Source organism: Larus michahellis, chromosome 4 (assembly GCF_964199755.1).
Source record: "Larus michahellis chromosome 4, bLarMic1.1, whole genome shotgun sequence".
Classification (NCBI taxonomy): domain Eukaryota; kingdom Metazoa; phylum Chordata; class Aves; order Charadriiformes; family Laridae; genus Larus; species Larus michahellis.
The window spans coordinates 26,498,831-26,522,489 of NC_133899.1; the positions used below are offsets into that span (position 1 = coordinate 26,498,831).

At 44.6% G+C, this 23,659-nt stretch overlaps 1 long non-coding RNA gene across 1 annotated transcript in view; it reads right to left on the minus strand.

The window, feature by feature from the left end:
• Positions 1–278: 278 nt before the first annotated feature.
• Positions 279–23,659, minus strand: part of LOC141742115 (uncharacterized) — a 30,344-nt gene continuing 6,963 nt past the window's right edge. The window contains exons 3-6 of the long non-coding RNA XR_012586593.1: positions 20,991–21,268; positions 9,894–10,319; positions 8,280–8,673; positions 279–754 (exon numbers count right to left, since the gene is read on the minus strand). This is a non-coding gene — a long non-coding RNA (uncharacterized LOC141742115). The remainder of the gene's footprint in view (positions 755–8,279; positions 8,674–9,893; positions 10,320–20,990; positions 21,269–23,659) is intronic.

Sequence of the window (23,659 nt, forward strand, 5' to 3'; positions counted from 1 at the left end):
GCAGTCAGCAGCAAAGCGCAAATCCTTCTGTCATTTACAGGCCCAAAATGGGACGCTGCCAGGATCCTCCTTTGAAACCAGTCCATTTACAGGCTGTGAATCGCTGTTTATTCCAAGCACACGTTTTTTTGCCCGGTATTTCTTTCTCTGAGACGTCGGAAAGCAGGCCTGGGAAAGTGCCCAGTCAGCACTTCGATAACGAAGGTCAATTCTTTTGCTGACTCCCGTTGAAAGGGTCCCTGGGTACCATTTCAGTTACAGGCAGCTCAGCCAGCAGACATGCTTTCCTTTTTCCCTTTTCTTTTGGTTTCTTGTTATTTTTTTTCTTTTTGCAGCGTTTCATAGTCCAAAGTACCTGATTAATTCAGTACTCTCTGCATAGCTCTCAGGCAGCTGTATGATTAGCCTCTGAATGTATTTTAAGCTGATATGTGCTGAACTGCTGTGATCTTCCATAAATTCTTTTATTACTATGAGAAGCAACTACCCATTTAATAAGGACAGTCTCCATTAATTCTATGATCTCACAATACCCCAATACTTTTTTCAGGGAAAAAAAAGACGCACCTTTCACCTTGGAATTCTAATAACCAAATTATTTTTGCCTTTCCCACCCTTACCTTTGTGTAGACCCTCTTTTGCTGTGATAGACGAGACATGATACGGTTTATCTCACCCACCATCTCAGCCCTGCTTGTGTCAACGTGTGTCAGGCACGTAGGTTTCAGTCAGTCCGGAGAAGTGAACGATCAGCCTATTAAACAGGGAAAAACACAAGCACTGACCCATCAGTAGATGGTTCAAGAAAGGAGATGCTCCTTCATGGCAGAGCGGACACCTAAACCAGGCAGAAGAGGGAACTGAGGAAGACGAAAGCAAGAGTGCAGCCAGGTTAACATGCTGCAGAGAGACCCAAATCAGTGAGAGGAGACAACAGGGAGGCAGTTACTTTAACCTCTTCCCTTCTTTTTTACAAAACATTGCTGCTGGAGCTCCTTGCTCTACAGAGGACTCTGCAAGCTGGACCTCTGCAGTTGGCTTTCAGCGTCTTCATGGTGGGGTTTAGTTAGAGCCCAGCTCCCAGCAAACCCCCGGCCGTGCTCGCAGCTCAGTGCAATGTGATTATCCAGGCCCAGAGCTCAGCAAATCACTCGCGTTTCTAGTCCAGAAAGAAAACCACATGGTAAAGAATGCGAAAATTCTCAGAAGTCCTGAAAAGCAACGCACCTTAAATCCCATAAATGCTGCAAGAAAACCTTGAGAGAGCTGATGAGTCAGCTGAAATCTGCCTTTGGACTGCAGCATCTCCCAGGAGAGGGGTGTTTGCTGAAAGACCATTAGGAAAGACAAGAAAAGAACACAGCTTACAACAAAGCTTTCAAATGAGGATGAATGTGTTTATCAGTGGTCAGTGATGAACCTTTGATGTGCCTTGGAGGAGCAGAGATCTCATGCATAAAACATAATTGCCGTACCGGGCCCTGATATGGAGTCATCGTTAAGGCGATGCATTTTGCATTCGCATCAAGGCATGACAAACCTGCTAGTGTTTATTCCAAAATACAGAAATAATCTTGCATCTAGTCTCCAGGACTACCCTGCTCACAGCCTCCCTCATACAGAAACCATTTGATTAGAGTAAATAAAGTGATTCAAGAAAGATATAAAGTATTCATAAAGTGCACGCAGAAAAACAAGGCATAAAAATATGACAGATTTCGTATCTGGGAGAGGTAGAGGTTTAGATTTTAAAAGGGCTTAGGCATAATTTGTAACATGTTAGTGTTGCTAGACCTAAGTCACATTTGCATTGTGCTGGGCTTGTACATACTGACGAGAAGGCAGAGATGACCTGAGCAGCTTAGGTTATAAAAAGGTAAATAATACAAATAAATAAAGCAGAGTAAACCTGGTGACATTCCAGAATCTGCAAATTGAAACTCCGTCCTCTAGAAACCGCCTTTCCTCAATTTGGGGGTTCCTTGCTTTCAAGCCTGATTGTATTTTTTGATCTTTTCTGGAGACCTGGATATACCATTGCTTCAACATTAATCCGAAGCAGCAGTCTACCACCCAACCAGCAACGATTATGCCTAGTCATCACTGTCCTGGATAATTTTTGTCTCTCTTTTAGACAGGGGGCTTTAATAAAAACAACTGCTAAGCTGTCACTGCAGAGTCCTCTCTGCAGTCATGGCTAGTTGACCTCAATGGCTGCTTGTGTTGCACGCCATTAACATGGCCGATGGATAGCATTTCTACTTTGCTGTCTTCCTGCTTTCACTCTTCTCTCGTGGACAGTTTTTTTGTCCTAAATAATGCTTCACCCAGACCTCCAGCTGGCAACTGGGAGCAGGAAAAGATCAAGGAGCTGCTCCCTTCCTCAATGATGTCTCACAGAACTTTGCACTTGAAGCTTCTGTGGGATCCAACATTCCCAAGTGTTTGACCCAAGAGTTGGCTCCCAAGAGTTCCAAGAGCACTTCTGTAGATAATACAGGTTATCATCAGTATTCTTGGAGGGTAAATAGCACGCGCACACTTCCAGCTTCAATTGGAATTTGCATCCTTCCATATGCAACTAGAATTTGTGCTTTTGATCTTTCTCTTGCAGCTACAGTTAACTTGGCCGTGGTGTCATGACACGTGGGTCACTGCCATGGTTGAGTATCCTGCATTAGTGCTCCTATATTTAGTAAAGCTGAGGCAAGAGGCTAAACGAAGAGGATTTGTGTACCAGAATTGCCAAGGCTCTCAATGAATCACATACTGTTAGCTGTAATGATCTTCTCAGGTTTCTTGGTATAGATGCAATTTTTATTTTTTTTTCATTGAGAAGTGTATTTCAAAAGGATGGCAAGTGCGACAAATTTCTTGATTCCTGTAGATTTATGAGGGATGGAAATGTGACAGGGTAGAATTACAGCAGAGTAGGAAGAAGAGTGAGGACATACACATTGCTCTGTTGTTCGTTTGCTTTTTATGAGTGGTTTTATTGCCTCTTTCTATTGCCTAATCAGTGAAGAGGTGTTAGAAATAAAAAAAAAGCAGAAATACAGCCATAACAGGCCTGCTGAAATGCTGCAAAATATGAAAAGGAAGTAAGACACAAGCACAGCTGTCAAGAAATGAAAACTGTTTTCAATGAATAATGTGAAATCCTGGCATTGTCTTTGGCTTGTCCAAGGCCCATCTTGTGGGTGCGTTGTTACCTGTAGCCTAGAAGCTCAGCAATCAGAATGAACGGCATTGTTGGAAATCTTCAGCTTTTCCACAAGTAGGTTCCCTCTTGCTTTAATAAAAATCGTCTATTTTGTCCTAGATAATGCTACTCTGATTTAAGTGAATATCCAGCAAAGAATGCTCTCCAAAAATACTTCAAGTAGAGGTGGGTTTTTTAATTTAAAATCACTCATATCGGAACTGAATCAAGTGAAAGAAAAGTTGCCCTAAACTTCCCTGTTTCTTTAAGAAAGTTGTCAGTCCTACTAAAACGCATCGTTTAGCCCTTCAAGAAAGGTCTGTGCCCTTTCCAATAAAATGGTAATTTTAAAGTGCTGACACTTTAAAATATTCCAGGATATTCCCCTAAAAATACTGTTTGAGCATTTTAAAATGTTCCACTAGAATCTCATATTTCCCAAAATGATATTTACAGTATAGTGATTTCTTTGTGCTTGGAAGAATTACTCTTGATTTATTCTGATTGATTCTGATTCTGCTTTACATCTCATAATGCAAGAAATTGGTCTTTATTATTGGTAATTCTGCTGACAGTGTTGAGCTGATTCTTATTGCTGTTAACAGCCCAAAGAGTAACACGTTAATGGTCCACAGCTTTGCCTTAGGAAGGCCGACTAACGAACCGGTTGTTTATGGCTGGTAATGATTGATTTGTCAGTGATTATATTGCTTAATTCAGCAGTGGCATGAATCAAAGATGACACTTTTTTCTTTTTAGGCTGTCACTTGGGCTTTAGTGCTCTTCATCGTAATGGGTGTTGAAGGGTGTTTATTGTGATGGCCTTTCTCCATGTTTCCTTCTTACAGTGCTGCCATAAACTATTTTTTAGTGCATGGGGCTACGAACGTAAACAGCTGATGATTGAATTGTGCAGAGAAGGAAAAGGCCCCAGATATTAACCTCGCCATGATAGCCAGCTTGGACGCGGCGCTATGCATTCTTGGAGCTGAGCCATGGGGTCGGGTTCAACACGAGGCCGTATGTCAGCTGAGCCAGAATAGCTGTCCATATGGGTGCGAATCTAGGCAGCAACAAACGGGCTGATTCAACCTCGCTCAGGCTGCCACAAAGTGGGTTTAAACAAGTCAAATTACTCCACGGTGAAAGGCGTACCCATGAGCAGCTCTTGAGGCTCAGCTGATGTGTGCCAATCCATTTAGCCTCAACAATTCAATCAGGCTTTGAAGCAGCCAGTTATGTCAAAGTTGCTTCACACAACTTTGGCAGCATGAGGGAACCATAAAAGAGGTATAAATTATGGGTTTATGCAGTTTCAGTCACTTCAAGGATCATTGAAATGCTTGTGGAGGTATAAAGGGATCTCAGTGCAGCATCATGGTGGGTCCTGCTCTTGGGTCACAACTCCATGAATGCTACAGGCCTGGGGCAGAGCGGCTGGAGAACTGCCCAGTGGAAAAGGACCTGGGGGTGTTGGCTGAATATGAGTCAGCAGTGTGCCCAGGTGGCCAAGAAGGCCAACAGCAGCCTGGCCTGTATCAGAAACAGTGTGGTGAGCAGGACTAGAGAAGTGATGGACCCCCTTGTCCTTGGCACTGGTGAGGCCCCACCTCAAGTGCTGTGTCCAGTTTTGGGCCCCTCACTACAAGAAAGACATTCAGGCACTGGACCGTGTCCAGAGAAGGGCAATGGAGCTGGTGAGGCGTCAGGAATGGAGAGGGCAGTGGGGATGGCCCTGCCAGCAAGGTACGGCTGCAGTGCATGCAGCGGTGTGATCAAGTGATGCGCAATACCTGGTATTATTTCTGGTGGTCGGGGGTTTCCATTCTCATGCTGCTTTGCTTGTTGGGCTGCAGACCGATAAAGCTGATTTCCATAACAAACTGAGGTTACTGAAGACACGTTGCTGTTACTTCTTCATTTACAAGTGTCTAGACTCATGGGAGAATAAGGACATGTGAAGAGTGACAGCCCACCAATCTTCATCCCCTCCAAAGCTTCTCAGAAGCTCCATCTTCTTCCATTGGAAGAAGCTTCTTCCATCGTAGAAGCTTCCATTCTTCTCAGAAGCTCCATCTCCCCACGCACGAGCTGCTATACAGGGACTATGCTGCAGGGCAGCCTCCACCCATCGCTCTGGAGAGAGAGACTGCCAGGAGCCTTTTGGAACTCTAGATCTGTTCACATCTTCCCATCAGCCCCACGGGAGGTGTGAACAAGGTGAAAAGAAGAGGACAGACCCAGAGTTTGAAAACTTTGCCTCACTGCTTTGAAAGGGCTTTGCCTTCTGGACAGTATTACCCAAGTCTCATGACCAGCTGTCGTTAATTTTCCTCCAGATGACTGTAGGCAAAGTGAAAAGGGTCTATTCACCTCTTCGACACACAAAAAAAAGCCATTTATCTCTGATGCAGGCACAAAAAAGACATTGCCACCTACGCATCATCGAAATCTGATGTGCTTTTGGAAAATTTCTTTGCTGAAGTCCACAAAAAGGCTTTTTTTCCAGTACTGTACAAGCCCAGATATATAGCTGGAAATTCTCTTCACCAAAATAGAGACCACAGTACTACCATTTCGGCTAGCCAGATTCAGTGATTCTGTTCTCTGCTGTCTCCAGGCGCATAATTGCAAGATGATTAATAGCACAGTAAAAAAGACAGATTCTTCATTCCCAGGGTAGCATAACCACTCGTACTTCAAACACACAAACCCGACAGAAAATAAAAATCCTTCGGCTGCTATTACTTCACAGACCAATTTAACTGAAATGTTCATGAATTAACCAGGACAGAATTGCTTCAGAGACATCCTGTTTGTGGAAAAAAACAACTTCTTTCAAGCTTTTTTTTTTTTTTTGCCAAAAAGCCTCTTGTGCCTATTCACAAACTTTCAGATTTGCTGCCACATAGAATATTTGCAGAAAAAAGATATTTTTTAAAACAAACTTTCAGCAACAATACCAGCTTGACCAGTGCTAACTGTTTGATAATACAACATCACTAGTGAAATCACTATTTTCTGAACCAATATATATCTAGGAGTGAAATATTGCATTTTCCCACCTGTTGCTTTGTTCTTGTTTCAACAACACACGCCTTAGAAAACACAGTTACATATTTACAAGCCTCAGAGGCATTTAATGAGTTCCCACTTCTCTCCGACCTGTTCCCCACAGGAATATAACTAACTAGACAACATGAAATCTCAGCATATTCTTAAACTTGGAGACATGTCAGTCAGTCTGGTGAATATATATATCCCTTTGTTTTAAAGAGGAACGAGAGAGCTTACAGGTCTGTGCATAAATACTCCTATATCAAAATCAACTAGTTTGTTTTTTTTTTAAAGATGTGTAAATATACTGGTGATACTGGGAATTACTTGATACAAAGGGATGAAATGGTGTGGTCAAACCACAGATTAGCTATTTTTCTTTCCTGAACACAATTAAGATCTTTTCAATCCAGAGAATTGCAGGAGGAACCCAATTTCAAGTTGCTTATTACAACTTATTAGAAGGGAGGAGGGACACAAACGCCTCTCTTGCAGCTGTGCGTTTTGGATGGGTACATCAGAGGATTTGGACAGGGATAGTGTTCAGGTGCTTCTTTAATGAGCTGTAAGGCAGCATGCACGGCGGGCAGGCTGGGAATGCCAGGAGAAAAAATGATACCAGACGTGTGCAATGGCAAAGTCCCATCTTGTTTTCTGCTTCACTTTCAGCTACATTTACTTCGCAGTGACATCGCCTAGAGCAACTCTTAAAATTCTCCCCTGTTCTCCACCCCCCGCCCCGCCAAACCCAAACTCCTGCAGCTCAGCTCAGTTTTGCAGTGAAGTGGATAATTAACCCTGCTACACACAGCGGTACCAAACAAAAAAAGGGTTTTCAAGGCCAGCCCTGACCTGGGATTTATCAAAATTAGCATCCTGCCTTGGATTACTTTGAATTACTAATGGCTGCCTTTGTACCAACTTCAGTCTGAGGCAGCAGTAAGACACTGGGTCCAATTTTTGCTATTTTAGCTTCAGAGAAGGCCACCTGACCCACCTACAGCAAATCCCACCTTTCTGTTTATGTTTGAAAGGCAAAGGGGAAGGCAGGAGCGTGCTGAAAGCCGACACAGTGAGGCTGCGTGAGAGCAGAAGAGAAAAGAGCAAGAAAACAAAAATACAGTGCATTGGAGACGCGTGAACTAGAGGGGCCAGCAAGGAGAGGAGGAAAGCTGGAGAGAGAGATGAAGAGACACGAGGCAGGAAATCAGCAGGAAGGCAACACAGGGAGAGCATTACCAGGAACAGAGCATGTATGTTCTGGCAGTGACAGCCCACCGCATTATCCAAGGCATGAAAATTGTCCATGCAAAAATATATAGCAAACTCCAAGGAGAGAAATGAGGAAAGACGGAAGGATAACTAAGCAAAAGGATGAAGTCCAGTTCACGCGGCAATGGTAGACTGGATCCATAATGTTTTCCATTATTGTCAGGGCTCTGGGAGCAGTAACATGCTTTAATGGTCCCTGATCAGCTACCACCATGCCCACACCCAACCTTGGACCATGGTGCTCCAGACCCTGGCCTGCAGACTGACTTCCCAGCTTCACCTTGGACATCACCCATCACCACAAACTTGTCTGATGGTTTGATCTCTTGGCTAAACCTCGCTTCTTGCCTTGTCGTTGCCTGATGATCACCAGACTGTCAATAGGAGCTGTCGCTGTCACCCCTCTGCTCACCTGCCCCATACCATGGTGCGACAGGCTCCAGCCACCGAGCTTCCCACCCTGCCCACCATACTGCACTTGGATCCCCATCCTCTAGGGAGCAGCCGGCCCATGCTGCTCCCTGACACTGATGTAGGAAAGGTCTGAGAGCTGCTCACCTCACCCCCATTGGACTTGGCATTTGAAACCGCGAGTGTCTGTTGCTCTGATGAGTGTATCACTTCTCTTGGCCTTCTTCACAAGCTAACAGGAGCTAAGGAGTTAAGTACGGAAACCATCCCTCTCTCAAAAATCACAGCAGATGGCATATGCTTCCATTACCCATGATCAAATAGACATAGCATTTACCTTGGATCTGAAGACTGTTGGGTGTTTTAAGCCTTTTGGCTACAAGTCTCTTCATCCTTCCAGTTAAATCTCCTCTAATTCGCAGTTCAAGGTTCTCCAAAAGACGCCTTCAGTTAATGTGCATGCAGTAGAAATCTCTGGGGGCTGCAGGAGGCCAAGACCGATGAGCACAGGTGACTTGTGTTAAGAAACATCCTTCCAAGCTGTGACTTTGCTTCAGAGCAGCTCTGCAGAACCAGTTTCTATTAAGTTGAAGTCGGCTCTGCTCCCTGCATCCAGAAGCTTGCCTGGATGGAAACTCTCCCCTGTGTCTCAGTGAGCAACAACACAAAATAGTGAAACTGAAATCAACTTCTGCAGGTATTCATTTCACCCTCTCCGTCTCCAGCAGAACCTGCGAAAAGACCGTAACGCAGAAATCCTTACACAGAAACCCTAAATTTGCGAAGTTCAAGGCAAGTGGGCACAGCAAGCCCCCACAGAATTTGACTGAGGAACCACACTAAACTGGGAAGTGATTAAGCATTGCCTATAGGTAGAAAACTCACACGTAGCAACTCATTGAGCTCTGTCTCTGGGCACATAGCTTCTCCGTTGCTGAGATAGACACCATGGCTTTTGGCCATCAATCCACACACTTAAAATTCATTGACTTCTGCTGTGGAAATAGGACAGGTAAAATATAGCCTTTGATTTTCAGGCTGTTTCCCTGTTTTCCTAGGTCCCTGGAGCCCTCTGCCTTTCTCTAAAGCTTTTTGTTGTTGTTTGGGTAGGGTTTTTTTACATTACTGTTTCTCCAAAAGTCAGGCTTTATTTATAGAGGACTAAAACAAAAAATTGGAACCAATGTGGAAGCAAACATTGAAAGGGTCACAAAGAGAAACAGCACGTGCTCCAGCCTCATCAGTAGGGGTACCACTCCTTTGCTTCTCCTATTTTATAAAAATAACTTTCATCTCTTTGACCACGGTCACTGAACTGAAACTTGTAAAGTGTCACAGGAGTTTGTTTGGGTTTTGGCCCCCAACACTGTAATGTTTGATGTCTAGAAATAACTTGTTTGTGTCACGGAAGATAATGTCATCCAGGAAATGCACAAGCAAAGACACCGGTGAGGAGGGAAGTTCTGGGGCATGAGGAAGCCGGGGTATCGGCTTGGGGGCAGAACATGTAAAGCACGGAAATCCCACTCCCATCCTGCACATCCCGGGCTGCCAGGGATGCTCGTGCTGCAGAGCAAAGCTGATTCTGGCTGCAGGAACCAAAGGCAGTAGAGAAAACAAGCTGGACTCCTCCTGTCCGACAACCTTCTACAGCCCTGGGAAGGATCCAGGCCAGCAGTTTTTCTTGGCTCTGTCTGAGCACTGGTGGTGTCAGACACCACAAATTCGGCCGGCCCGGCACACGGCAACGGGAGCTTACCAGAACTGGATAACTTAAAGTAAAGCTCAAAGAAACAACGCAGCCTCACTTTGTGAAACCTCAGTGACCACCTACACAAAAGATCCAGACCGCACTCTCACACGGCAGCACCAGCAAACATCCATCTACAGGGGTCCTCAGCTGCAGAACCAACGTAAAATAAACACCAACATTTATTTTCCATCTACTAACCACACCGGTGGCTTGGTGGCAGGGGTGACGCAGTCCTGGAGACAAGACACGCATGGGGTATGTATGGTGCCAAGTCTGGCAAGTGCTTCTCACCCCAGGAGAAAGGTCCATCACTAGAGCCAGCTGTGATGGTTTGGGGTAAGAGCTCTGGCTTCCTCCAGCATCGTCTCCTAGCAAAAGTCTTCTGGATAATTCAAGTACTCCACAGGAAAAAGGTCATGTCACGTCTCTCTTTTGAAATGAATCTTCACCAGAGAAGGTGGTCTCCATCCATGCTCAGATCCAACCCCTAATCCATTTTGAGCCTGTATCTAGGGTCAGTGGCATCCAAAGCACACTTAGTGATCATCGGCTGTGGTTGGAGGAGCTCCAAGGTCCGGAGATTGTGCTTTTTGCTCTTCATTGGCAGGTGGGAGCTGCAGCTTGCTGTGAAGTAAAGCATCAGACTCCGGGTTAATCAACAGTTTTAATTCATGTCCCTCTGTGTCGCTGCATCAGCCTGTTTGCTCATACAGGTAATATTTGCTATTACTCTGAAGGCTCCATCTTCCCAAGAGCACACCTGGGGGAAAGTTTAGATACTGGACAATGAGTAAAAAATCCAGAGTAATGCCTGAACTGTGAAAATTCTGTGGATTTTTTCTTACCATCAAAGGGAGAGGGATAAAATCTGAGAGTAGGCTTATAGAGCTGTAAAATAGGACAGAATTTGGCTATTAAAATACAAATTACTGCTAAATCCCATGGGAAAAGGGATAAAGCCAGGAACACTAGAACTAGATCTAATCAGCAATATCTAATTAAAACTTATATGTAAGGTTTCAATGGGCATTAGCAACGATTTGAATTCAGTCTGGCATTTATGAGCTTTCATCCGTGTATCCTTGTGCACGTGCAGAGATACACATATATAAAAATTTACTGAATGTGCTACATATACTCCAGGCAGAGCAAGCAGGCAAGGATGTTGGATAATTCTCATCCATTGGATTAGCTCAGACAAATGGAGCTTTTGCTTTTGTATTGTTCCATCTAAATACAATCAACGCAGGAAGGTGGGGGCGGGAACAGATCAGATGCATGGTTACAGTGATGCTCGGAGAGGAATTGCTCAGATGACAAGCTCTGGGATCAGGAAACTCGAAGGATGGCTGCATGGTGGGGGTAGTGACAGAAGAACAGCCACGATGAGGCTGCTTTGAACTTCTGCGTGATGGAAGTACCAGAAGTGACCCAAAATCTCCGCTTCCTGTCTTGCTGGCATTAATTTTATAGAGCTTCATCTCTTCAGAGCTACGCACTCGCCTTCCTAACAAAACTCCCATTGTGTTTTATCATTTAGATCTATTAAGTCAACCTCAAAGCTGTTATCACAGCAGGTTGGAGATGGCTCTGAGTGCAGGGCAGGATGGTGCCGGCGGTGGCCAGGGCAAGCCAGGGGCCAGGGAACAGGAGAAGGGACCAGCCAGAGTCGTGCTCGGAGCATGGCCACTAAACGCTCTATGAACCCAGGGCCGTGGCATCCCAAAGACAGCACCCAAAATTATGGAATGCTTTTCATTTGATCTCTTTGAGTCCCATGTGCAAAGGAGAGAATGTTTGATTTCTCGCCTCGGAGTTTATTGAAAAAACACATCTACAAAGCACTTTGATCATTCAGCAAGTGCAGGAAACCCTTCACCCCCAAGAAATTGTGATCCTGTTCCCGTAAAGAGCCAGGTTGGAATTCTGCTCAGCAGAAGAACGCTGAAGCCATGCACTGCGCAAACGGCGTAAAGTAAACCAGAGCAAGAGTGCTGAGTGAGCACCGTCACTTCTCTACCCCTCAGAGGGTCCTCGGTGGAGGAAAAAGGGACCATGTCCCTAAATGCTGTGCCTCAATGCATGTCCCTAAAGATGAACGAATAAAAACCCTCAATTCTGCCCCGGCTTCCTGAGGAACTGTCCCTGTAACTTTCACCAATGGTTTTTAAGACATGTTTTGTGTGGTACGCATGCACACATAGAGTCAAAGACTCCTAGTAACCTAACCTGTCCTTTGCAAAAATAACATTTCCTTTATTTTCTGTTATTTCCAAGGAGCTTGCAGCAGCTAACCTGCTCAAAGACCCAGCCCGGAGTCCCCCGATAGCCACAGCTTCGCTTTCATGAGGCACAAAACTCCCGGACGCCGGCAGGGAGAGTTAGAGCCATTAGCTGCTTCTCCACAAAAACCCAGCACAGAAAGTGTTAGAGCTCCAAGTCCTATTGATCTTACCGAGCAACTCGAAACAACAATTAACCTTTCTAACTATGCGTCTTTCTTTAAAATGCATCTCGGTTGCTTTTCAAAGTTTGCTTTTAAAAATTAATGAATCGATGCAATTTTACATCTATTGACCAATTTAAAATGTCAAGGTTGTAGTAGGAAAGAACATGGAAGAGATGCAAACCTTGTTATGCAGGCACATGGGCGCTGCTTTGTCAGACGCTTGACTCTGAACACTCAGCTTTCAGCTCCGGTTCCTTTCTTTTTAGGTTTTATCTCCTTTAATTCTCTTCAGCGAACACAGTAGATGTCGTATGCGTTTATATCACCTTGGAAAACACCCCGGTCTTCTTTAGAAGCGTGTGCGCTCATGTGCTTTCCCAGTTATGAGGAAGAAATCTGTCATACACAGCATTTATTATTTAAATAGGGGCTCGGCACTTTGTTTTCATTCAGAGTACAGGTATTTAGGGCTGAGATCTACAAGCTCCTCAGCAAACTCAAGTCCTACCAGGATTCAGTCCTTACTTAGATCCCCATCTCAAAGCAGCTTTTTTATACCCTAACCACTCATTAACAGTCTACTAGAGATTTCTTGCACCTTTTCTTCTTTACTATCTACAAGACAGGCACTTTACAGAGAGAAGATAAAACGCTACTCGCCCCAAAGACACTGCAATATCTGAGTGTAAGAGAAAGAAAGGAGCCAACACAGTATATTCATGTCAATTTTAACTGCGATTTTTTTTTCCCCCTCCATAACAACATGTAGTTTCTGTCTACAGGAGTCCCCTTTGCTGAGGCTGCCAAACAGCTGGTGCAATTATCTGCTTATTAACGCGGGGCAACAAATCGGTTGGGTTTTTAACCACCTAGAGAGGATGGCACAACCTAGATTACTCAAGGTTAGAAGCACCTACCCATGTAGATTTGATGCCAGCAAATAGCCACATTTTAAGACTTCAAATTAGCTAAATTACCATTCACTTCAGTGGTAGTTTGCTTAATTGAAAGTACAGACTGAAATTCTCAAGAAAGTCCAGAGCTCTTGGTGTCTCAGGACTCCACTGTTTGTGTTGGCTCCTGGTTAAAGTTGGTAAGGCAAAAAAGAAAAAAAAAAAAAGCCCCCAAACTCCTCTCTTTATTTTAAGGAACAATATCCAGAGGAGAGGTGATGAAATCACCACTTCAGACATCTATATTCTTTGAATTGAAACAAAACCCCTAATAATCAGGATCCAGTCAAACTACTAATAAACCAGTGAAATGATCTCCAGAAATTCAGTGGGATGCAGATGAAGGCAAAGCAGCTTCCAAGAGGAATTCGTGATGCAAAGAGTCTCAAGCCTTCTCTCCTGCTCTGGTGACTCTCCACATCTTCCCCCTGGGAAGATTTCCTCTCACCCTCTCATTCCACTTTGATTTCCACAAGTTTCATCTTTTCCTTAGCTGCTTTCTCCCCCTCCAAAGGACACGCCAGGGACATCCCTGTCCCCTGTCGTGCCTGCCTGATGGCCACGTGAGCTTTGCTGAGCACTTTCAGTGAGCAAACACCCTTCAGAGACACGGGAAACCGCACACAAAACCCCGTTTTTTTCTTCCAAAGGCATAACACATTGGCCACATGCAAGTGGCTTTTCCTGGGGAACGGGAACCCAAATCTCCAAGAGAAGACCTGCCAAACTTGAACTTCCATCTTGAAGGCATGAGATAGTTAGCTTATTTCAATTTAAGCTTATTGAGCTTATTTCGCCTCGATATAAGCAGCACTGTTATTTTAATAGAGACTAAACAAAATCTTTTCCTCTAGGCTCATTCCCGTGCCCCAGGGATGTCCAGCTGGCGGCAGCAGCACCGGCCGGAGGCACCCTGCGTCTCCCCGGTGGCCTCCGCAAGGTGTGCGGGACACAGTGCAGAGGACGCAGCCTCCACACCCTGCTCCGTGCTTCCTAAAGAAACATCTGGCTGCCTTAAAATACAAGAACATGAAAAACTTAGGCTTCACAACGGGGGCGGGGGGGGAAGTCTGTAGGCATCTTAATAACAGGCTAAAGTAGCTTATAATTAGCTCATACTACCAGCACCAATGAAGGAAAAATCTTAACAAAAAAGGAAGACTGAATTTTAAATGAATGAAGGTGACAGGAATGATCTGCATTTACTTGTCCTATAGATTAGTTTGCTGACTACTTTTTTTTTTTTTTCCTGGAGGGCCTTTTAATTATGCATAGAAATCTCATCAAATACAGATGAAGAAGGTCAGAACAATTAGTAGAAAACAAACACTTCAGCATAATGCACCATAATGATTATTTTCGCAACAATCAGTTAGCAAGCTCCAAGAACGTTTGATGCATTTTAAACTAAGTCATTATCAGATTTTCCAAATAATTGTAACAACAATTCAGCAAATCACCAAGCTGAGCTCCCTGCATAAGGCTGTACTCGTTCAACTGGCTGTTCCTGGGTCGCCAAATTTGCTTCACTCGCTGGCCTCACCGAAGGAGCTGCAACTTGCCACAAATCACGCTCAGAAAGGAGACATATGAGCATTAAGTAACTTGGCAGTAAGGTACAGATTTAGTTTACTGTCGCTGTCATTTTTTAATCTTTATAAGACACCTCAAGTCCAAAAACTTCACATTTTCATGGTTTTGTCGCATTACAGCTATTCACATAAAGCCGGTGTGCCAAGGTTCTGATCCTGGAGAATCTTCTGATCCTGGAGGCCGAAAGCCGCGGCATCTCCATGCCATGGGCAGGGTCTGCTCAGCCCAACCCCAGCTCCCTGCAGTGCCAAGGAGCCTGTCTGCTCTCAGATGTAGCCACACAGTGAGGAATAAACAACATTCGCAAACACGAAAGCCAGCATTTTCTTTGCTCTTATTTTGGGATCATTTTCTACTATCAGATATAGGTCAAACTCCTGCAAAGCCAAATTTTCTTACACGGGAATTTTGGCCTTTCTAGGGCTCTGTTGCCCACCTGCACAAATAACTTAAAAGTCTCCCCTGCCATCCCTGCCTGCCTTCATCCAAGGCACTCTGCAGTGTCCACAGGGCAGTTAAACAAGCAACAGCAAGATGGAAAAACAGGACGCAGGACTGGAAAAGAGACAGAACATTACGTTTCAAGCTTTAACCAAGTCTGTACTTCACCAACTTTATGCTCAGCACTGCTGGAGACAGAAGCCCTCAGCCTGTGCTAATGAGAAACTGGGTTCCCAAAAGGTTCGCCAGGTTATAGGCTGCCAAGTTTTAGTTCATTTTTCAGGAATTTGTTTCAGGTTGTTTTGCTGCTCGCTGCCCGACCACCACGCGCTCCAGCACAGCAAACACAACAGCGGTCCTTTGCTCAGTCACAGCTCCATAGACGCACCGTTGCTGGTCCATGCAGCGTAGTTGAAGCTCTTTTGATGCCACCTTGCTGGAGAGGCAGCTTCTTGTCCTTGGGAAGCCTCAGCAGATCGGTGGTGATGGGGGAGGAAGCATAGGTAGAGATCTCGTGCAATAAAATCCCAGAGGACTTCAGAGACACCAGGCATCAATCAAGGAGACCTTGGAAACGGAGTCAAACCTCCCTGACTCCAAAGTGAGTCGACATCTACTTTTGTGCCATGCTGATTTAAGGGCGTGCAGACCAGGGCATGGCTATGAAAACTGCCTCAGCTTTTTCTGTCAAAAATGTGGTTTCACTAAATCGGAGAACCACAGTACCACAGCTACCAGTTCAGTGGCTTTTCCTAATGACACACAAACCTCTCTTGACCTTCCACCATGACCATTACCTCCCCCTGACCCTTATGGTGCTGCAGGTGGTGCGCTCAGTGCTTGGGCACTGCATAAAATTTATTTCCCTGGAGGAACCAAGGTGTGTTTAATACCTGAAGTCCTTCGTGTGGTGGACTCGAGTTGTGCATGTGTGTGATCCACCACCGGTGCTGTGAGGTTGGTGGGTGCACAGGAGCCACTGAACATCAGAAGAAACAAGAGAAGCTGTCAGGAAGGCAACATCCCCTTGGCATGATGGCTGTCACTCCCCACACACCTACCAGGCAACAAAGGATGGATTTCAAATATCTGAGAATAACAACGGGAAATGTCCCTGTAACTCAAAGTAAATGGGTATTTGTAGGTTATTAGTTACAGGAATGACCTTTTTATCCACCAATGTTGAGAGAGAGAGATTGTGCCTTTAGGGTCTACTCCAGAGCACGCTGGGAGTTAATGGGAGTCTGTAAGGGATTGTGTTGGGCCTTTTCAAACAGGGCTGTGCATTGCAAAGGTGAGGAGGGCAGGGGACGGAGGGAGGGTGGGAAGGAGAAGGATGGAGGATTCCTGTGGATGCTCCCCCAACACACCCCGTACCTGCGTGCACAGTGACATCCCGGCAGCCACTTCTGTGGCTCTGTCACTTGTTTTTTGAAATGGCCGAGGCAACGGCTTATGCAGTCCCTGGATGGCTGGGAAACTGCAGTTGCCATTGGCCACGTGTCTGTCCCAGTCACCTATTTGTGAACTGCCTCCCATGACTTTTTATTGTTTTTACAGTCTTGGAACAGTTTGGAATTAATGTCTTACTGATTTATGCTACATTAATAGTAAGTCACCAGAGGAAATGTAAATAATTTTTCAAATGGATGCTGTAAATCTCCTTGATTAAGTCTATAGTTAAATTTTGGCAAAGAGCTTATACTCTTGCTTATAACTGGCTCATTAGCCTTTATCTTGATATTCATTAACTGTGCACAGCCCAAAACACCATGGTGATGGTTTTCTTAAACAAAAAGAACAAAGCAGCTGCCTACTCCTCTGCACAGTGCTCGAGAGGGCCGCGAATCCAGTGCTTCAGGAGGATGGGCAAAATCTTCTCGGCCAATTACTAATAAAATACACGACATTCACTGGGAAGGCTCCCTCGCTTCTGAAAATCTTATCGTCCCTGCAGCCTCCTCTCTTTCCTTCTGTGCTCCTCACGTTGCCTCCTGAGCTCCACCTCACCTTTGCATCTCCTTGACTATGAGCAATAACAAGTAGCAATTCACATACGAAACCTTCTGCCTGGTACCCACTCCAAGCTAACGTACAGCCTTCAGCTTGGAAGACCTCTCTGCCCCTTTTCACAAGGCGCAGCACAAAGAGTACCCGAGGGATCTAGCGCTGAATCACAATTTCCACAAACAAGCAAAGCATCAGAGAGACGTTCGCGTCTCCCTGAGGAATGTGCAGCTCCACCAGACCCCAGGAAAAGTCTTAGGGAGTACCTCTTTTTCCATGAGTGTAACATACTCCCACTCTCAGAAATGCCGTGTAACACAAACAATTTCTGATCTGCACTACATGCAGCATGTAGTCAACAGTCAATAATTTAGGACCTCCTTTAATGCTCTTTACTACCGAGGAGAAGACTCCTATGAAGCACAGTAGGAATCAGCTTGGAGAGTGGCACGGCAGCTCACAAACCAGAGCACCCTTGTGGAGACCAAGTCATTCCCAAAGCGTGGACACTCTGCATGTTTCATAAATGGTCTTTCCTCCTGCACTGATTTCCTTCTGACCCAGAACTAACCCCGAAACTTCAACCGGTAGAAGTTTAGTCACCCACATGAACCCTGCCTGGACGACTGGGCGTGATCAGCCACGTGACAAACAGATTTTTATTGATACAAATAGTACTTAGAGCACCATCCACCAGCTATCCAGGTTGATTCTGACTTTGCTGAGAACACTTTGCTTTTTCCCCTAAAACATTTAGTGGCAGTAAATCTCACGCAGCCAACATCTGGCAGCTAGGAAAAATGGGTTGTTTTTCAAGGGGTTTACTGGAATACCTCTGTCTTCATTATGCTTGTCTGAAACAGTTATAGCCTCCTGACTTTACACATAAGCATCCAGAGAAATGACATTAGATTCACGACGCTGATGATATGATGGAGAAGAAAGAGCAATACTAGTGACTTTCTCCCTAGAGAATGCACTTCAGTATTGGAATTTACATCTTCAGGACTGAAACTTCTGTCCCTTCCTCTCCCTCCTTCTGCCTTCTCCCCCACTCCTCCCTTTCCCAAGCAAAAGGCAACTTCTTGCATCTGGATAAGCTGAAATGCGACCATGCAGAAGAGAGAAACAAAATAAACCACGCCGCTGCCCCCTACTCGGCCTATAACGTGCCGTATTGGTCTCCTCAAAACACCCATGTAAAAGACAGACTCCTCTATTTGAGGACAGAAAGTGGGATATTCCCTTCCTTTCCGATGCAGAGACAGGTCAGCAGAAGCAAGTCTCCAGCGGGAGCTACGTCATTACGAGAGCACGGAGATCCCCAGACCTCTCCATTCACGCACCTCCCTCAGGTGTGGCCCTCGCTTATCCCTTCTTTGATCAAAAATACTTTATATTTTCAGAATCCCGAACTCGCTTTATCATCGCGGTCCTTTTTAGTTTGCTTTTAAGTGGCTTCCTAAGAATATATTATATGTTCATACAATATCTTGTACAGTTGGGGCCTGATCCAAAAGTTTAACTCCCAGGTACCTGACTATTACAAAAGCAATTGCAAGCTTAAAAAATATGATAGTATACTGTACGTTTCTGTAGATACATTGTTTTACACAAATCTCCCACTGTGATGAAGGCCATTTTCCGTACTAACAACTGGCACTAAGTTCTGTCCCACAAGACCTCTGCTACCCTGTCCGGCCATCCACACGCTCATATGGCCTGTACGAGTACGTGCACCATTTGTTTGGATTTTGCCTCCTACCTCCACATCTTCCCTTATTTATTTTTTTTTTTTTACTTGGATTGTGTGAATAGCCCAGACAAGGGCTGCCTTCAATGTATTTAGTATCTCAGATAAAGTATGATCCTTGCTGCAAGACAGAGGATGGTTTGTTTTATATATTCTCACTAACTACAGACAATTCTCCCCTGCTTCTAAATCTGAGTATCGGTACCTCCCTTCAGGCTCAGAGACTGAACAATATGCCTGTTCCTCTACAAACTTGAGCTTGTAGGAATAGATTATGTGTATATGTAAAAAACACTCACATAACTATATACACATATACATACATGTATACACACATATGTGTAATGTAGATTATGTGTCTATATAAAACCAAATCAATAAAAGAACTCTGTACTAACGTACCTGTGGAGATCCATCACCAACAGCTACACCTGCAAACGGGAATGCTGTGCTCGCTGCTTCAGAAGATGAATTTTATAGACAAGCTCACTGGGTTAATGCCTATATCATGTTCTTTTCTTCTATTCTTGGCATGTTTTTTTTGTCTCCAGATCTCAGCCACCTCATTGCTTTGCTTGTTATTTTTGAAATACAATAACGAGAACGCTGAAAGGAAAGGTGAGCGGAGGACACTGTCAGCTACTGAACTGGGCAATGGGGAAGTGATCAATCCGAGTTTGGTCCACTTAATTTTCAGCCAACATAACGAGTACATTTGTTTTGCTGTTCTTTCAAGCTTTGTTGTCAAGGATACAACAATATCCTCTATGTCAGAAGATGAATCTATTATAGAGAACTACTTTTCATTGGCATTTACTCAATCAAACTTGACATGAAGGCAGCATCTGTCCAATAATTTTTTACTTAAAGTAAAGTCATTATTTATAATATCAGCTCAACAACAAAAAACATAAATCTTTCTGAAAGCCAGCTAAAGTGACATTGAATGCTACTTATTTTTTGTCTGTGAAATGACAGAAGGAAGGGCTCTGTAGTGGTCGTGCACTGATAGAGTCTCTTATGATTGAGGTGAAGGGTTCAAATGCAGCATAGGCAACAAGGGAGAGAATAAGTTTGATGTACGTGCACAGGACCACCATAAATGCAGCTGCTGAAGCTCTCAGCGAAGAGGTGGGATGGTCGTACCCAGCCTGTAAACAGCACCTCCGACACGCAGGCCGCATGTCCCAGCCCAAACACACTTGTTCCATCACCTACATCCTATATATAATGAGGTACATTACACGGTGCATCTTCGCAAATCGGTGTACGTTATTGCAAGCCGCTTCTGCTTAAAAGAAGAAACCACCCTGCCCGTGAGCTCTGCCCAGCACAACCTACTAAACCCGCACCAACTGCACACGCAGCAGAGCTATCGTCTTTATAATCTTTCCATCATTCACTAACCACTTGTTTGAAAATTAAAACATTAGCCATTCGCTCCCTGCTCTCGTTTGAAGCACAAACTGGGATCTAAGAAGAGGATTTATGGCAAATATGTGTCTTGGGCAGCATTTAACCCTCTTGCTCCCACAGGTGACGGCACAGGGAGGCTGACAGACCGTCAAGACTTTTTTTCTACAAAAGCATGTTTTTAGAAGCAGTCTCTCTCCACACCAGGAACGGCTGAGATCTTTTAATTCTTAAGCAGTTCAGAAAAGCACTGACAGCAGAATATATCAAAAATATACCTTGCTAGCCAAACGTGATTGTTGGTTGTTTTTTTTTTGTCGATAGACTTATCAAAGCAGATTCAAGGAATCTGTATTATACCTGGAGTGAAGTGGCAGATACTGTCTCAGAGAAATTCTACCTTGAAAACTAATTAAATAGGCTCAGATAGAAGCACTTTCATGTGGGCTGGAAAGTAATTGAAAGGCGGCATACAAAAGGTAATGATGAATATTAATGTGCTGAGTTGGTGGCAATATCTAATGGGGTGAGATTTTTATCTTCTGTGGACAGGGAAATATTATGGAGAGACACTAAAAACCATGTGATTTCAATTAAGGGAAAATCTGCTTAATACACACATAAGCTTGGAAGGAAACACGCTCAACAGAAGTGTGAACTTTTAAAGCGAGTAGAGATCTACTTACTGTGACCAGCCAGAGTAGAGTGGCAGATGTTCAGGGTGAGCACTGACCGCCCACGGTGCCGGTCTTTCCTTCATTCATGGCCACATGAGGCCACACCACTGAAAACAGAGCTGCTGAGGACTCTTGATGGGTGCCGGGGAGGCCGTGGGCACCGTGTCCACAATGCACCCTGGAGGCACGCAAACGCCTGGTGGAACCCCGGGCTGCAGATGGGGATGCAACACACTGTAGGGGTTCGGAGACATCACTCCTTCGCCTGTTCCCTCCACGCGATGCACCTGATTATGCATGACATAAATGATTAATATACATATAAATACATGTTCTTCACGATAGAAGTTATAGCCAATTATTTCCCCTTCTTCAGAAACTATTAAGGAAACACACAAGGCAAACCATTACTGTTTCACTTGAGGGTTTTTTTCAGTTACTCACTCCATGTTGTCACATGCACACACATAAGTTTTTGTTAAATGAATTCCAGGACATTTAAAAATTATGGTATGAGAAGAAGTTCCATTTTACTATTTTGCATTAAAAGCATATAAATCAGCGCACGCTTGCGTGCGGAAACCTCCTTCCCTCAAACACAACTATAGCAAAACACTTGAAATCTTATCCTGGAAGATCGGGTAACACCGATTGCTCTGGAAGGGCAGGTGATTTCTGAGAGATGTCACAGGGAACGGCAGCCTCAGGTGGCCATTCATTTTGCAGAATGTGGGCAACTCCCACCTAAGAATCAGTAGGTGGAGAACATGCCTGACCTTGCCAGGAGAACGGCTCCTGGCTGAGCTCTTCAGTGATACCTCATATCACAAATGTTCAATTTTCTATAAAGCGGAATGCAATAAACTCCCACAGCTGTCACTGTAAGTCTTGGACTCTGTTTGCATGAGTAGGTGCCGCTCAGGAGTCTCAGGTCTGCATTCAGCAGCCCATCACCGCAGAATCTGTCACGGTATGGATCGTCTCTGGGGAGATGCTTGGACTGGTCACAGAAAGGATGGCCAAAGGAGCACAACCAGCATAACCTCTGCCATCCAGAAACATCCTCAGATAACTGAGCCATCCTTAAACTACATTAATAAGAAAATTGGCTAAGTGCTGCTATTAAAACTACGTGCTCACATATATGCTTGGGCAGAAAGATTCTTTTTTCACTGACTACAAACACTGGTGGAATAACTAATCTGTTCTCAAACATCTTCTGCCCTAAGTCAAGCACAGGACATTATGGGAAGGTACAAGGAACACGATTTATGGCCAGAGGTATAGCTAACAGAGCCAGCCCAGGGACCCTTGCATTCATTTTGAAGTTGTTCCAGTAAATTGGAAAAGCAGTTCAGGGAATACTTAAAGATCAGAGCAGTCTCTTTGGCAGAAGATGAGGGAAATAAAATAGGGCCACAAGATTCATCGGTTATCCAAACTGTTGAGACTTTTCTTTGAGCCAAGGTTTGTAAAGGGGAAACATTCCGGAATTCACAAACCTGCAACTGGGAAATAATAACTTTGCATCTTTCGGGTTATGCTGGGACTGCTGTGTCTGAAAACTAGAAGCTTTTTCCAATGGCATGAATCACATTCAGTGGTCACTTATTCATGGTAAAAAAATATAAGGTAGCCCTCAGTCAAACCCAGAAGGGTCAGGCAGAAGCTTAGAAATAATTTTCTAGAGCTGCCTGAAAACCAGAACGTTATTTCTCAGAAAAAAAGCAGAAACATTTCATTATCGCTTGTTTTTGCCTGAGCCCAAAGACAAGCTAGGTCTCCTGGAACTCCTCATCCAGCATGGACAAGGTCCTCAGCTGAGGGGTGAAAATGTGGCAGCACATTCCCTGAATCTGCTGGGAAATGATGCTGAAGGTGGCCAGGAGGTGTGGGAGCCTCCTGCGCCGCTCCACGATGCACGTTCCAAGCGGGTTCGCTGCTGAACGCTTTCTGCCGGATCGTGCACTCAAAAACCTGGCGTTTTGCATACCTCCGTTTGCTAATCACCCACACGACGGCACTCCAGCCTGCTTGGGCACACCTCTGGCATTTAATGTCTTTAAATATTGACAGATGGATCGTTCTCTCCTGTTACTCAGTGAAAGCTAGGAGCATAATGCTAAGCTGATTAAAAGAAAGGGGATCACCAGCTAAATCCATTTCTTTCTGACTTCGAAGTGTGGAAGTACCTTCTCATTGCTCAAGGGATATATTTTTGTAAAAGATCTGGCTCCTGAACTAGCAGTACAAACACTCCCTGGATGCTCTTACAAGGAGCAGACTTTCTTCTTATTCTGCTCAAAGAGATTTCCCCCCTCCTTATCCTGCTGGGTAAAAGCAGATATTTGGTTTTTGTCTCACCTTGCAAAAGAAAGAATCAATTTTGTTCTTTCATTGGGAAAAAAAAAAATAGAAAAAAGAAAAGAGAATAATTGACAAAGCCTGCTACTTAAAAGGAAAATTGTTTAGCACCTCAAGGTCCAAAGTTACAGCAAACCACACATTGATCTGAAGAGACAAAAGGGAAACGCGGGCACTGGGAAATAAAGAGGCTGTTTGAGCCTCCCCCAGCAGGTAAGTGGCGAAGCCAACAAGAGCACCCAGTGCTTCTGCCTCTGTCACGTCGTGCCTTGTTCCCGGGGCCAGATCAAAAGGGTATTTAATCCGGGGTTTTA